Consider the following 15581-nt stretch of genomic DNA (forward strand, 5'->3'; position numbering starts at 1 on the left):
CAGAGAGCTTGCAGCTTCCACACAAGATGAAGTGTGTCTCGCTAGGAAACGTGCACAGGTAGAAATTCAACATCTCCTGGAATCCCTCCCCTTGTTTTTCAGCAATTCCAGACTTTTACCTCTGTACCTGGGATTCTTTCATCAAGTCTGCTGACACCTCCACATCTGGTGCTTTCTAGTTGCGATTCGATACATGAATATGTCCCTTTTTCCTGCTCCCTGAAACAGTCTTCTCATTTTTGTATTTTACACAATGCATTTTTTATACTCCTATTCAGACCAAACCCAGCCCAAGCCGACGCTGTGTAGCTGGAAGCTGATGTGCTGTATTCACAGCACAAGGGTGCCCTGAGGAGAGCAGTCCAAGCCTTGCTCCAATGACACACTCAAATGAGGAGTAAGCTATCTCTCAGCCAAGTGAGAAATCCCTTTTTCTTAGCATGACCTTTCATTTCAGCGTGTAGCTCTCAAGAAAACAAGATCAACAAGGCAACTGAAGACAGGGCTAGAAGGAAATAGAAGTACCCACACGTACAGTGCTGCACACAGGCATCAATCTCCTTGTTTCTACACTGAATTCAAGGTGGAAACAGAGGCCAACGAGCCTGATGGGAAGAGGGCAAAGAAAGCTCTGCAAAGGCAGGAGAGCCAGCCAGCAAAGCCCACCCCAGGAACTGCTGATATGTTACAGGCAACTGCCTCTGTAATTTAGTCATTCTGGAACAAAACCAGTTTTGATGAGCGCCTAATTTATTTAGAATTCTAGATGAGAAAATCTCGTTAGACACTTATTATTCTGCACCTACTGCAAGGCAAAGTACACAGCTCTAACAGCTGTTGCACACTCCCCATCAGGCAAGGTAGGGAGACACATGTTAAAACCAAATTATGTTGGCATTAACCCTCCACCCCCAAAGGGCAAGTCTTCTCCTCCTCTCCATGTGGGAATATTGAGTTCCACTGCCCATTTATCTGTGACAGGGTCTCTAAAGTTACTTGTTCCTGTGGTCATAAATCCTGGGATTTCAGACGCTCCCCATAAACAATATGCTCAAGGCCTTGAAGGAAGTGGCAGCAGTACATAAATATAGCTTGCAATAAGCTTACAAAAAGCATACATAAACATGAAACACATTTACATCAATACTGCAAAACCACAGGAAAGGCTAAGCATTAGTTTGGTGAAAACAGCTTTTAAGATCTATTCTCTTAATACTTAAAACTTCCAAATACTCATTTGGCAATTCTACATAATGGAATGCCGTAGGTCACTTAACAACAGCACAGCTCAAGACCTGCATTCCTACTGTCAATATGTTTCCCTCCTTTCTCTTCTATTGTTTGTTGCAGTCAGTCATTACATCATGCTGGAGGTGATGTATTTAATCTCTCCCTAGCCAAGGTCAGGCTGCCCTGCCCATCAGTGCAGTATGTGGCAAAACCAAGCCCCAGGCTGTTATCATTAATACAGCTAGTGCTTATGTCTCTCTTCCAAACCTGTACCAGAAAGCAAGTATGTGATCTGGAGAAGCAACCACCAATCTGCACGAGATTACTCAGAAATGTGATCTAAATCTGGATTTTGATTTTGTGCAGTCCCATGGCAAACCATCAGGGATCAGAGCTGTGAACAGAAATCAGTAGAACGTGAAAAGCCTTTTCGGTCCAAGCTACCCTGAATTAGACAGACGAGCAATCCACCCTACAAGCACAGCCTTCCATGAGAGATACACAGCCCAGTCCCAAAACACAGCCAGGACCACTGCTCCCAGCTGCTGCACTGGGGAGGAATGGATGCTGGTGGGAAACTTCTGAGGGGAAAGGTTCTTCCCCCAGAGAGTGGTACGGTTCTGAACAGGTTCCCCAGGGAACTGGTCACAGCCCCAAGAGCTCAAGAAGCATTTGGAGAATGCTCTCCAGCACGTGGTGGGATTATTGGGGTGTCCTGTGCAGAGCCAGGAGCTGGACTCTATGGTACTTGTGGGTTCCTTCCAACTCAGGATGTTCTGTGATTCTATCCCAGCTCCTTGGGCTTATTTAATTTACAACACATTCATTGCCCTACTGTGAAGGGCAAACTCCAGCCTGCTTAAGCCCTGCTTCATATTCAGATGGTTCTCTTGTGCCTCTTTCACACATATGATGTGTTTCCCCCATTCCTCTTACCTTCTCCATTCTTCTTCCTTCTCCTTTTGCCAAGTCAGTGATTTCTCCTCCAGCTCAACTGTACCAAATACTCCTCAGTTCCTTTTTTCAAATCTGCTTCACACTTGAATCATCAATTCCCTAGTTTGTGTAAGTACACTTTCATCTTTCCCAGACCATCTGTCCCATATCCTTCAGGGCTTTTGTATTTGTGAGATCACTGTCCCTTGCATGGCATTTCTCATCAAAACCCAGTTTCAACTGCCTCTTCCACAGCACTATGTACACCTTCCCATCTTTTCCTGCCCTCGTGAATCCGCAAATCCTGCTTATAGAAGCGCTTCCTTTCCAACCCTCCAACGTGGTGGCACCAACACCAATGTGCACATCTTCCTTAGGGTCAGAAAGGGAAGAGATGATGGTTAATCTTACTTTCTGGTCCCAGTATCCAATCAAGTAAGTGTATCTGCTCCCACAGGCTGCCTTCCCTTCCAGATCCCAGAATGCATCACTGAGCTAGGACGACACATCTGTTCCTCTGGGCCCTGCCTGGGCTGTCAGCTACAGCTCATTCCCACATCTACCTAAGAAACATCTGCCTAGATAAACCCCAGAGGACAGAAGGACATAAGGAGGCAGAAGCCTTACGGTTAGAGACTGCAACCCCATGTTATTTTTTGGGAACAAACTGCCGCTGGGCCAGGAGCATCCAACAGGAGAAGGTGATCCACGTCAGCAGCTCGCAGACGCACGTGTGCCCCAGATATCCTTGCTTTCATGCTTTTTCCTGATACACAGGAGCTGCTACTGCACTTCAGCTGCTCTGCTGAACTGGAGCACGCTCCTCTGAGGGCTGACAAATGGTTTCCAAGTTGGGCCAAGCGGGATCAGTGCTGGTGACACGTCTCCTGTGCTCTATGAAGCTCAGCACACTGCTGATGCTGCCAGTGGCTCCTCTGGGCCAGGCAGCAGAATTCACATGCTGTTATTAAATCAGTCCCCACATAGAAGTGCCACAAAATAAGCCATTACCTGGCCCAGCTCCTGCTTCCCTTCCTCTCCCAGTGCCATTAGTTTCAGACTCTAAATAGCTGAATGATACAGGCTTAAAATTGACCCAACCACCTTGATGTTAATATTTTAAATTATTAAGTCTTAGTTCTCTACTGCCAATAAATCACTTATATGTGCACATTTAATTAACAATCCAATCAGCAAAAACAACTTTGCATTCGCACTGCACATTTTATCAGAGGAACCAAAGACACATTACAACATTAATTAAGTGTGGCAAATGCCCTGGTGAGGTAGCAAAATATTATCCTTCTTTGACATGTTGGGAAACCGAGGCAACACACTCGGATTTACCCAAGGTTAATCCAGATGTTCACAATGAAGTGTTGAAGAGAAAAAGCAGGCAAGAAAACTGCTGAGGTTTAAAGCTGGTAGCTCCCAGGTGCTCCAACAACTAATCCAAATTCTCTTAGGGAATTTCACAAACTAACCTCTGGAGAAAGAGGTCTTGCAGCCATGTAACTGGTGGGAACACATACTGGCCAGTGCTGGTGGGACAGGCTGGGAAAAAACCCTCCCTAACCCTTCACGTGACACTGTCCCCTCAAAGCAAAGGTGGAAGAACAATTAATGCATTACAACCAGAGACGGTGGCAATCAATACAGGAGAATGGATTAATCAGTGGAGATGTCAGGAATGACGAAGGGAGCCAAGCTGGGCTGGCTGGGTCAGCAAGAAGGAAACTTTTTGATAGAAACTCATAAAATGGCTGATGGAATGAAAAAATCAATTTATTTAAAACTGATAATGGATTCATACTCTGCTACTGTTCATTTTATATGGTTGGCTGTCACCAATTTGGGGCAGAAAGCTGTCTGTTTGGGCAACACCTAATGTGGTGGGTTGACTCTGGATGGAGGCCAGGTGCCCAACAAAGCTGCTCTGTCACTGTCCCTCCTCAACTGAACATGGGAGAGAAAAGGCTTGGAGTTGAGATAAGGACAGGGAGAGATTACTCCCCAGTTACCATCACAGGCAAAACAGGCTTAACTTGGGGGAAAATTTAATTTATCACTAATCAAATCAGAGTTGAAATAAAACCAAAGCTTAAAAACACCTTCCCTCTGCCGCTCCCTTCTTCCCAGGCTCAACTCCACTCCTGATTTTTCTCTACCTCCTTCCCATCAGCAACAGAGAGGGACAAGGAATGGGGGTCACAGCCAGTTCATCACGTCTCTGCCTCTCCCTCACTTCTCAGGGGGAGGACTCCTCACACTCTTCCCCTGCTCCATCATGGGTCTCTCCCACAGGACAGTCCTCCACAAACTGCTCCAGTGTGAGTCCCCCATGGGATCACAAGTCCTGACAGCAAACCTGCTCTAGCATGGGCTCCTCCCTCCATGTGTCCACAAGCCCCGCCAGGAGTCTGCTCCAGTGTGGGCTTCCCACAGGGTCACAAGTCTTCTTTTGGGCATCTACCTGCTCTGGCATGGGGCTCTCCATGGGCTGCAGGTAGATCTCTGCTCCCCACAGGCCTCCATGGGCTGCAGGGGCACAGCTGCCTCACCATGTTCTTCACCATGGGCTGCACAGGATTTTCTGGCACCTGGAGCCCCTCCTTCCTCACTGACCTCGGGGTCTGCAGAGCTGTCGCTCTCACATATTCTCACTCCTCCCTCTCTGATGCAGTTGTGCAGGTTTTTCCCCCTTTTCTTAAAGACACTATTCCCAAGGTACTACCAAGACCGGCCTAACACAGAGACACAAAAGAGGTACAACCTGAATTCTGACATTTAGTTTCCATGCTTTAACTGTAATAACATCCCTCGAACATACCCTACCATTTTTAAGTGGGATCCCGCCACCAAACCAAAGCCAAACCCTGATATTACAGTATCTCAAATCAACCATCTTAGAAAGTTCTGGACATATGTTAAAATCCTGACCATTGCATTAGTGGGTCTCGGAATAACGTTGCAGGGGGACTCGAGTGCTCAATAAACACATTAACTCTTCTAAATGTTTTGCTTATGCCAGCTGGAAAAGAAGGATGATGGTTTCACTGCATCTGCAAGCCTTCTAATTGCGTTACTGGATGGGCCAGAAGTCTGGCAGCCATGGAAATCAAAGCCTTCATTTCTCTTTAGGCCAAGAACAGTATATTTAACAGCAACAGGAATGGAGTCACAGGTCTAAGTGTCAGCACTGAGGGTGCTGGCTGAGAGGGGGAATGACAGCATATGCAGAGCTGAGGCTGCAGGCAGGGAGGGTGGGGGATAACATCTGTGGGGCAAACAGGGCAAGGGGAGGGGAAGCAAAACACAGCAGAACAGCAAAAATACCTCATCCCTGGAGGCTGCTCCCACCCAAAGGGCCACGATCTGCTTGGTGTAAGAACACAAAAGGGAAGGGTACCTGCAAGGTGGCCCAGCTTGTAGCTGCATAAGCCACTATTTATATAAATACATATATGTAAGTATTTTTTCCTTATATTTTCTATGCAACACGTGCGCCACAGAAGTGAAATCACCAGGACCTGGTGAGATAAAAGAAGTGATAAATTGTTTCTTGCAGAGAAAACTCAAGGCACAAACATTAACATTAGCAACGTAGGAGCTTCATGAAGTTATACCTATAAGTAACGCAATTTATAACGTACACCTATTCGGGAAAGAGGGCTTTGATTTAAGGAATGGAAGTTTAATTAAGGTAAAACAAAAGTTTCCATTAATCTTGAAGGAATTCACAACCTGCTGCTCTCCTGCACCATCCAATTCAGCTAATGCTATAACAGGATCAAGTGCAGCACTACCTGAAACCTCCCGCAATGCAGACAAGGCTGGGCAAGCTGTACCAGAGCACGTGGCCTTCTCCAGGCTTGGGAAACAGGAAGCTTTGTCTCCTCAAAATGCTGCTCCAAAAACGCCCCGAGTGCAGTGGGCACATATTTTCACTGGCCAGGGCACACAGGGAAATGATGAAGGAGCAGAGATGTTGACAAACTCGGGAATAGCAGAGAAAAATTGCCAGAGCCTTCTGGCCAGAGCCTTCACCTGCAGGCAGCAGGTTCTGCTGCCATCCAAAACTGCATTTCATGCCACAAGCACAAGTTTTCTCTTGAGCAGTAACTAAGTAAAATTCCAGTTATACTTAAATCTTCTCCCTGCATGAACTCAAGTCATAGGGTAAGCACAGGTAAGGATGGGGCAGGAGAGCTGAGCATCCTCCCCAGCCAGCAGAACCACCTCCTTACAGCTATGGCCAAGAAAGGGTTTAGATCTGGTTTGGCTCTGTAAGTCTGTTATAACTGTATGGAAGAGCTGGCTGAACTGGGCTGTGGCTGGGTCATGTCTGCAAGGCTGTCTGGAAGAGAGGGATCCTTGGTTTGTGCACTGAAAGCTGCTGGAATCTCTGAAAGAAGATATGTCAAAGCCATTTTTGCAGGTCAGTTTTCAAAGTAAGGCCACACTGCAAAATATCAGCTTTGATGACAAAATTGTATGGCTGCTATTGAAAGACAGTACAGTAAATTGCATTTTAATAAGGTCTGCCTGAACAGAAAAGGTGAAAAACTTCATTAAACAAAACCACCCAGAATACAGATGATACATATAAAGTTGTGTCTCTAATATGCTACTACTGATGCTTTCTCCATTGTGTTTATCTGAAGGGAGAGGGAAGAGAAGGTAGCTATGCCTTAGGTATTAGGAATGATGAGAGTACAGCTTTATAGCTTTAGCACAATAAATGCAAAGCATGACACCTTCCCTACTTTGTTCTGCAGAATGAACTATTCAACATAATAATGAACTTCGCATCATCTAGAGGACTCAATTGTGCCTGCTGCCTGCTTCCCTAATCCCAGCCATCTAAAACACTCCTGGATCCAGAAGGACGAGTGAAACCAGCAACTAAAATGCACCTGAGAAGTCAGAAATCACGGGGTCATTCAGCTGTAGAAAAGCATTTTAGATTTGAAAACAAAGGATGTAAAAAGAACAAACAACGAAACCCACCAAGGACTGAGATTAAAGTCAGAAGCAAAATGCAGGATGTCTTTAGACAAGTTCATTGATTGCGAGAGGGGAAAAAAAAAATCCAAACTTGACACACAATTCATACTAGAGAGAAATTCTCTATTCTTTCATTCAACTTCCCCTCTCCTCAACTTGCTCATTCACCTCCCTACAACTTACCCACCCCTAAGGAATATCATGAGGCAGCCCCTGAATTCTAATAGTTTTTCTGATATTCCAATAAATCCCATAGATTTAAATGGGCAAAAATGCCTACCAGGCATGCTCCACAATACTGGAGGAGAAGTCACCTGAAGCTGTAGATGGGCTTTCTTTTGTTTATGGGTTTTAAATAATTCAGAGAGGAGCTGTCAAGCTGAATCTGCAAAGCTCCCTTGACTTTGGACTTACGCTATCAGACTGCTTGCCTATTGTTTATAAAGACAAAAAGGAAAACATTATGGGATCGTGTGTCTGCACGGGAAGGGAGTCAAGGACTAGGAGAACAAGGGCTGTCAGGACAGAAGTCATAAAAAATACAGATGGGAAAGTAAAAGTAGGCAATAGGTGAAATACAGATGTACCAGCAAAGCAGCAAGAGAGGTTGCCGGTTTGGTTGTGCTATAAATACACAATGCTCGTGGCTTCTTGTGGAATATGATGTAGTCCTTTAAAAAGGAAAACCCCAAATGCAAATGGTAACTTTAATTAGCAATTAAAAGCCTGACTTCCCAGCTACACGACTGCAGCTGCCTCTCCCAGATCTGTCTCACTTCTGCAAACCCATGACAGCCATCAGGCGGTGGGCCAGCATTTAATAATCATCCCAAGCGTCAGAGAGAGCAATTCCATCCTTTCTCTCTTTCTTCCCTTTTTTCTGAGCTCCTTGGGTAGACAAAGGTTTGCTAGGTCCTGCCTGGGGACACCAGCAAACCACAGGCAATGGCCCCTGGCATCCCAGAGAGCTCACACACTCCAAGGTGCCTTTTAGACATATTTATTATTTTTTTTTAAATGACTCTGTGGCATGCACGGCTTTGACGGGGTTTTGCACAGTCATTTTCAATCAAAGCTGCAAACCTGACTTTACAGCAAATGACTGTTTCTTGAGGCAGTCAAGAGGAGAGGGGAGGGGAACCTCAGGACATGCAGCCCTGCTCCACTCATGCACATCTCTCCAAGCAGAACACAATCACCTCTACAGCCACTTCGCTAACCTAAGAATAAGGTTGGAAAAAAGGGTATTTAATCCAAAACCCAATAACTATGATTACAGTCTTGCTTTAAACGACCGAGCTGGATTAACACTTGGCAATTATACTTAGCTCTGGATGCTGCAGACAAAATCCTGCCCAAGGGCTGTCCCCACGAGGTGGGAATGCTGTGGCTGGGCAGCAGTCACTGCTGAGGACCCTGCAGGAGCAGTCTCAGCCCACTATGAGATAACACTCGTGTGTGGAGGGGAACGATCCGGTTTAGTTGGCTGTCCTAAAGCAGACAGAGACCTCCACTTTGCTCTAGGAAGACTGCAACAGTGGACAAAAATATATTTATTTTGCCCACGACTGGTCCCGACTGGCCCCAGCAGCTTCCAGTCCTCAAAAAATTCGTGATTAAACCAGCCTTTTATTACACTGTCTTTTATCCCGGGCTCCTGACCGTATCAAATCCTAAATGAAACATGATGTAACGCATGCAAATAAGCTGAAGAAAAGAGAGATTCGAATAATAGGAAAATATCATTAAGTGGAAAAGTTTAACTCAGAAGGTCAAAATCATTCTAGCTGGAAGAAAGAGATGCTGCAAGGGGCACACTCTCACATGCCTGACAGCCTTGAACGTGGCACCAACAGCGCCTTCCTTACCCTGCTCAGTGACTGCCAGCAAACAGCAGGGCCTGGAGCTGCAGTGCCTTAATAAGTCCCTAAATCTCCTGGCCTTGAATACACTCCTAAACTCCAGGGAACAGCTTGCCAATGGTGTGTTGCCTGCCAGCATCCCAAAGGCAAGGCCATTACACAGCAAGATGCTCCTTCACCCTTTTTATTTATTTATTTTTAAATTATTTTCAATGTAGTTCATGCATCTGGCAAACAAGCAATGCCAGCTCCCAAAAATCACTGAGCACAGTCCTCTCTCAGGAAGTGAAATGAACTGACAGGCTGTCAAGCTCCCGTGTTACATCCTGGAAATCCTTGAATTAGATGCTTCCCCCCATGCTCTCTCCTTGGCCCTCTGAAAGGGCAAAAACCAGACGACATCATAACTCCATTCTAGGCTGTAATTGGAGATTTAGGACAACTTGATAGCTCTACACACTTTCTGATGGAAGAGATTAAAAAAAAAAGACATTAACTCTGAAAAGCATGGGTTTGTTGTTAGCACCACTGTGTGGGCAGTGAGCAGTTGGGGCTGGCAGCAGTGGGGAGCAGTGGATCGTGTTGTGGCTCTGCTGGGCACACTGACCCACTGGCTCGGGGAGCTGGAGCTTGTCCTCCTCTGGTTTCCCAAAGAAGAACCAAAGCTGCATTAAAGTACTCCATTTTTCATCCTGGCTACTCCACAAGCACAGCAGCAGCTCAGTTAATGGCAAAACTTACACCCATCAGAGGCTTTCACAGGTGGAGTGAGCCCTTTTTATTGCATGCCAAAATAATTTCCGGCTAACACGCTACACAGATTTAACCCATTCCATACTGCACCTCCTCACAACTACATTCCAAAAAAAACCCAAAACCACAAAAAAAGAGAGCATTTTTCTTCCTAATGAGCCAGTAAATTAGTAAAAAGCATCTCTCTTCATATAATGTACTCACTCTCATGCTTGTGATTTCTCAGCACTGCGAGACCAAAGTGAGATCTGGGTAATGTTCTACATCACTGTTTAAGGACAATTCAATCATCTTTGTTCTGGATTAAGTCTTGCTCCCGATTAATCTTAACAGAGCAATGAATAGGAAATCCATGACTCGGGAAGTAGGCAGATTTTATCTTTAAACACAATTCACAAGTAAAATCATCTCTCTTACAATGGATGATTCTGCTACTGTTCAAGTTATTTTCACACAGTGGGTATAAAAAAATTATCTCTAGATATCTCAAATTGAAATGACTGTTTTTAATGCTCCCTGTCATTCTGAATGCATGCTAAGACTAACAATACTGCATCAAAAAGAAGAGCTCAACAATCAAGAAATCCATTAAGCTACCAATGACACTAATAGCAAAAAAGGAAGTTTAAAAAGGCTCAAGTACATAAAGAAAAAAAAATTACCTACTGGGATTATAGGAGTGAACAAACCCCCTTGTGTTGCGCCACAGTACCTCTGATTTTCTAATACCCTTCAGCTACATAAATATTAGAATACAAACCCCAGCTCTGCTGACAAAGGGTGAGGGAAGACAAACACTTCTGGCTTTTGATTTTTATTTTAGCTAATCTGCTTCATCCTCCCTTGATTTTAGATATTCTTTCTGAAGCGATGCTGCTGTTGACTCACTTCTCAACACACACACAGAGCTGAAGCACGTGGAAGGCACCCCCTGCTTTTCTCTCAGCCTGACAATTCTTAAAACATTTCAGAGATGGTAAGAAATGCAGGACAAAATACAGGGGTTATAAGAAATTAAAAATAACTGTTCTCTGTCAGGACTGTATGACTTATTTCTTGTCACAGCAAACTCACCAGTACTGCTACAACCATCAGCAGAAAAGATCTCACAAAGAGTTCATGATCATGTCCTGCCCTAGGTATAGAATCCAAGAAAGAGATAAATGATTGTATAAGGAAATGGCCTCTAAAATAAAAAAGCCACACACAGAGCACATACACAGTATGTGTTGGGATAAGGAGAGACAGAGACAACATTACCTCATTAACTCTGATTTGTAATGAGCTGGGCTCAAATTCCACATTCATGCCTTATCCAAAACTAATACAGAAGCCCCAGCCTGGCTAAAAACACACCATAAAGTTACCTCTAATCTGTTCTCAAAGGAAAGCAATGGAAACTTCAAAAATCTCTACAAAAACGAGTCTTCCTAGCTCCCCTTCCCACTCCAGAATGGGTAATTCATAGGTTCACAATGATTAGCAAAACCCAAAGACCTGGTGGTGGGCTTAGGAGGAGACTGTTTTTGTTGCCCCTTCCATGCTCATGGGGGAAACCAGGGAGCCTTATGATGGGGAGAGGAGGGATGGCTGCAGAGGATGGCCAAGAGGCATGGAGAGAGGGTCTGAGTCCACATGGGATGCACTGGCAAAGCAGTGGCCAAATTGCATTGTTACAGTACATTTATCCAAAAGAAATCTCCAAAGCAGCATCTTTCTTATACAAACACCTGAGCCTCGGAGTGATTTTTCAGTGTGGCTCTTTGCTTACTTTTGCCACGGTAAATATATATATATTCTTAAGTCTTGAAACGAAGAAACTCCCAAGCTCCCAGTGCGGGCTGCTGCCTGCTATAACGCTGGAAGAAAAGTTTCACAAGCTGCTAAACTCCTGTTTTATTTCAGATTTTCACGCGTTTCCCAACAATTTAAATTTCTTCTGTTGCATTGTCAAGCGAAGCGTGAACCCAGTGAAAACAAAGCCAACAGCGAGCTGAATCCTTTCGTACTAAATAAGGACATTCGTATTTCACTTCCAGCTCGTTTTCTCTCCTCTTTTTTGCGGGTTTTTTTTGTAACTCCTGCTGGCCCAAATTCATGTTTTCAAACGCCGCAGCTAACAGGCGAGTTATGAAGCGAGACACGCACAGAAGCACTATTAACCTATTTTAATCAAGGGTATTTCACTCTAAACGAGTCAAGACATCCCCCAAGCACACAGTCCCCACACTAGAGCAGCTTGCTGTTATTTGGTGGTCAGAACAAACTTGGCCAGAGCAGTCTGCTTTGTAGCAGGTCTTTCTTGGAAGAAAAAAGGCAATGAGGTCTCAACTGATCAACCTAAAAACTGGGAAGAATGAGTCATATGCCTGATTAACACGGGGATTCTTGACTGGCCATGCTCAGCCTCTGCTAGGGTGGGTAGTGAGGAGGGACACAGATTCTCCCCTCTTCCTGCTGCAGTTAATTTATGTGCTATCTGCAGATTACAGGTAAAAGGAGCTTTTATTTATTTATTTATATAATGGATCTGAACCAATCTTTCTTCCCAGTATATGTAATATTGCTTATCTTCCCTCCAGTATCTCTCATTATTATAAATACATGGGAAACAACGCTCTGCCTCATCTGCAGCTCCCCAGGCTGCCCCAGCTCTACCTCTCTGCTTAACTTAATATTCATTTCAGACATACCAAAGTAAAACTAAAAAAATCCAGTACTGCACCAAACTGCTCAGTTCTCTCCAGCTTTTGCATCTAGATAAGAGTTTTGGAAGTGATTATGATATACAATACCATCAGAGACATAATTATTTGAAGCAGCACTTCCCTTGCAGAATTTAAAACACCTCACGTGAGTGTGAATTCCATTGAGCTGCACGACCCCAAATGTAACAGTGCCATTTCTGTCAAAAAGGCACTCATTACATTACTAAACATAACTTTCCTGTCATACTGGCTTTCTCTTCCTTAGAAAGGACTGATTATTATAATTCTGTGTGTATCCTATATAAAATTATTAGGTCTCTTAATTACATATCCAAGTAGTTCCCATTCAGACACGAGATTGCTCGCTAAGGAGTGACTGTTTTCACTCCATGCACATCCCTAGAATTAGAGCAGAGCAGCACTCAAAAAAAAAATAAGTCTTATTTAAACAGTTTAAAAGGATACAAATCCACGTTGCTGTTGGAAAACAAGTCTGAGCAGTTGTTTTCACAAGCCTTAATTCTTGCTTTACTAACACGCGACGCAATTGGCATTAAGCTGGTCACAAGTTATTGGGTTTCAAAAGGCTTTGGGGTTTTGTTACTGATAACAGAAGGGCAAAGAACACACAAAAACCTTCAGAACAATTGCCCAAAGCCAAGTAGTAACTCCATTAACGCAGAGATCTACATAAAGTAAAGCTTTTGCAGAGAAAACCACCTATGCATAAAGGCATCTACTTTCATTTCACCCAGAGGTTAAATTATCTGGTCAAAATCTTGTGTTGGAAAGAAAAAAAAAAAATCAGTTCATATTTTTTCCACTTCATTTAGACTCTGTAAAACATTAAATCCTGTCATTAAAATTGCTTAATTAGGAGCACTAGAGCAAAAGGTTGATGCAGCTCATGAGCTGTGACTGCTGAATGGTGGTGGCCTGGCAGGACTCACCATCGGTATTAGCACTGAAGAATGGGGAAAAAAAAAATAAAAAGACAATATTGTGAGGTTGTTTTGGCTGTAATTGAGGCAGTGTCACTTGTTAGAAGGAACGAGGTTATAAACCCACCTTCAAAGAGCAGTGACAGCAGACCACCACCCTCGTGTGGGAATTCTGAGGCTGCACTGAAGTCACTTCAAAAGCGGTGGTGAGCCCAATGCCAAGGGCTCTTCAAAACCTGCCTCACTCGCTCTTTCTGATCGGAAACCAAAGTCCTCCTTTAGCAGTAAGTGTTGGGAAACACAGCTCTACCCCTGCAGTTCCTGTCTTAAGTGACTCCCTTCATCTGCTTTGTAGCACACTAAATACTGCCCGGCTGAGATCAGCTCCTGGCACTCAGACCTCATCTCACCGGCACTTTGTGCCAACCAGAGACTTCAGCAGATGGCACTTCACACAGCAGAGAGCCAGCATGAGCCCAGCACTGGAAAGTAAAGCAAAGGCTGCTCACGTAGGAGAGGCTCTGACTCAGAGGAGACCAGCTCTAGTTGGAGCTTGAGATCAGGCAATAGCTGTTGGCTCAGTACCTACAAAACTTGCTGAGTTCCTGCTGTTACCCACTGCTTGCAGGGGGCTCTGCTCCAGGACACTAAACTACACGTAACATGCAGTGGGTGTGGAGAGGCCATGAACCTGATCAGAGGGGTGGAAGACCTCTCCTGTGAGGACAGGTGAGGTTGTTCAGCCTGGAGAAGAGAAGGCCCCAGGAAGACATTATTGCAGCCTTCCAGTATTCAAAGGGAGCCCATATAAAAGATTGGGACAAACTTTTTAGTAGGGCCCGTTGCAATAGGACAAAGGAGAATGGTTTTAATTGAAAGAGGGCTGATTTAGGTCAGATATAATGAAGTTTTTTACACTGAGGGTGGTGAGGCACTGGCACAGGTTGCCCAGAGAGGTGGTGGATGTCCCATCCTTGGAAACATTCAAGGCCAGGTTGGACAGGGCTTTGAACAACCTGCTCCAGTGGGAAGTGTCCCTGTTAATTGCAGGGGGTTGGACTAGATGACCTGGAAATGTTTCTTCCAGCCCAAACTACTCTATGATTCTGTGACTATAAAACCCCCCAAAAATACCAGGAATGAGCCTTCCTGCCCACAGTCTGAGCTGTGGGGGAGCAGAGAGCATGCCTGCCACCTGTAATCCCCACGGCAGGTGAAATGCCCATGAGACAAAGGCACAATGTTAAGATCAGGCACGGGAAGAGAGAGTTCACAATTCTTGATAAGGATCTTTCCAGGCACCATCTGAACCCTACCCCCCCCCCCCAAACCTCATAACATAACCAGTGACTGAATCAGCAGCCGTAGAACCCAGCAGGATACGTATCAGAGTTCAGACCAGAAGGCCCAACAGCAGCACTGCAGAGGTTGGGTGGGAAGGGAAAACAGTTGTCCAGTTATTTCGTTCTAAAAGCAAGTGTTCTCTGAACCTGAGTCTGCTCTTTTGTCTCTCTCCACCCCAGTATAAGTAAAATATAATTTTCTTTGAAGTTGTGCTATTTGGGACATAGCTTATACAAGGGCCACACAACACATACTGTAATGTTATGGTTCAGTAGAGAGCTAGGGATGGAGTCAGACATGGAGTCCAGGCTCCAGGTGACTTCTTGACTTGGGTTCATCTGTTATGAAACTCGTACTTGAATAAAAAATTGATGGCTACTAAAGCAGCTGAGTCCCAACAGGAGAAAAAAACATCCATTTACAAGTTTGATGACAGCTGCAGAGAGACTTCTTTGTGTCCCCAGCTCACGGTGTGTATCACAGCAATACGATTTGTGGCTGCATTGGGATGCTCTGATTTTTTAAAGCCAAGGAAACAGCAAGAGCCTGCTTGGACCTCTGCCTGTGCCAGCAATGCTCTGCAATCCATTATCTCTACAGCTGCACCACTGGGATCAGCTACTGGAACTGTTAATGTCAACAGCACTCCGAGTTATGTTGGCCACTGTGTCATTCACTTGGTCTAGGAAAGATGACTCCAATAAGGAGGACCCCAGTCCTACCTCCAGCACGCTCTACTTCTCTTGGCATTACAAAAGACACAGTGGTAAGCAAATATCATCTGTGAAAGTCTGAAAGAG

The 15581-nt window shown here is 44.7% G+C and overlaps 1 protein-coding gene and 1 non-coding gene across 3 annotated transcripts in view; both read right to left on the reverse strand.

The window, feature by feature from the left end:
• COP1 (COP1 E3 ubiquitin ligase) overlaps positions 1 to 15581 on the reverse strand; it is a 123455-nt gene that overhangs the window by 9035 nt on the left and 98839 nt on the right. The window lies entirely within an intron of this gene.
• On the reverse strand, positions 8627 to 8762 carry LOC113998204. Its single transcript, XR_003544375.1, has one exon.

Source organism: Pipra filicauda, unplaced genomic scaffold (assembly GCF_003945595.2).
Source record: "Pipra filicauda isolate LSUMZ 115617 unplaced genomic scaffold, ASM394559v2 scaffold114_size2234877_pilon, whole genome shotgun sequence".
NCBI classification, from domain to species: domain Eukaryota; kingdom Metazoa; phylum Chordata; class Aves; order Passeriformes; family Pipridae; genus Pipra; species Pipra filicauda.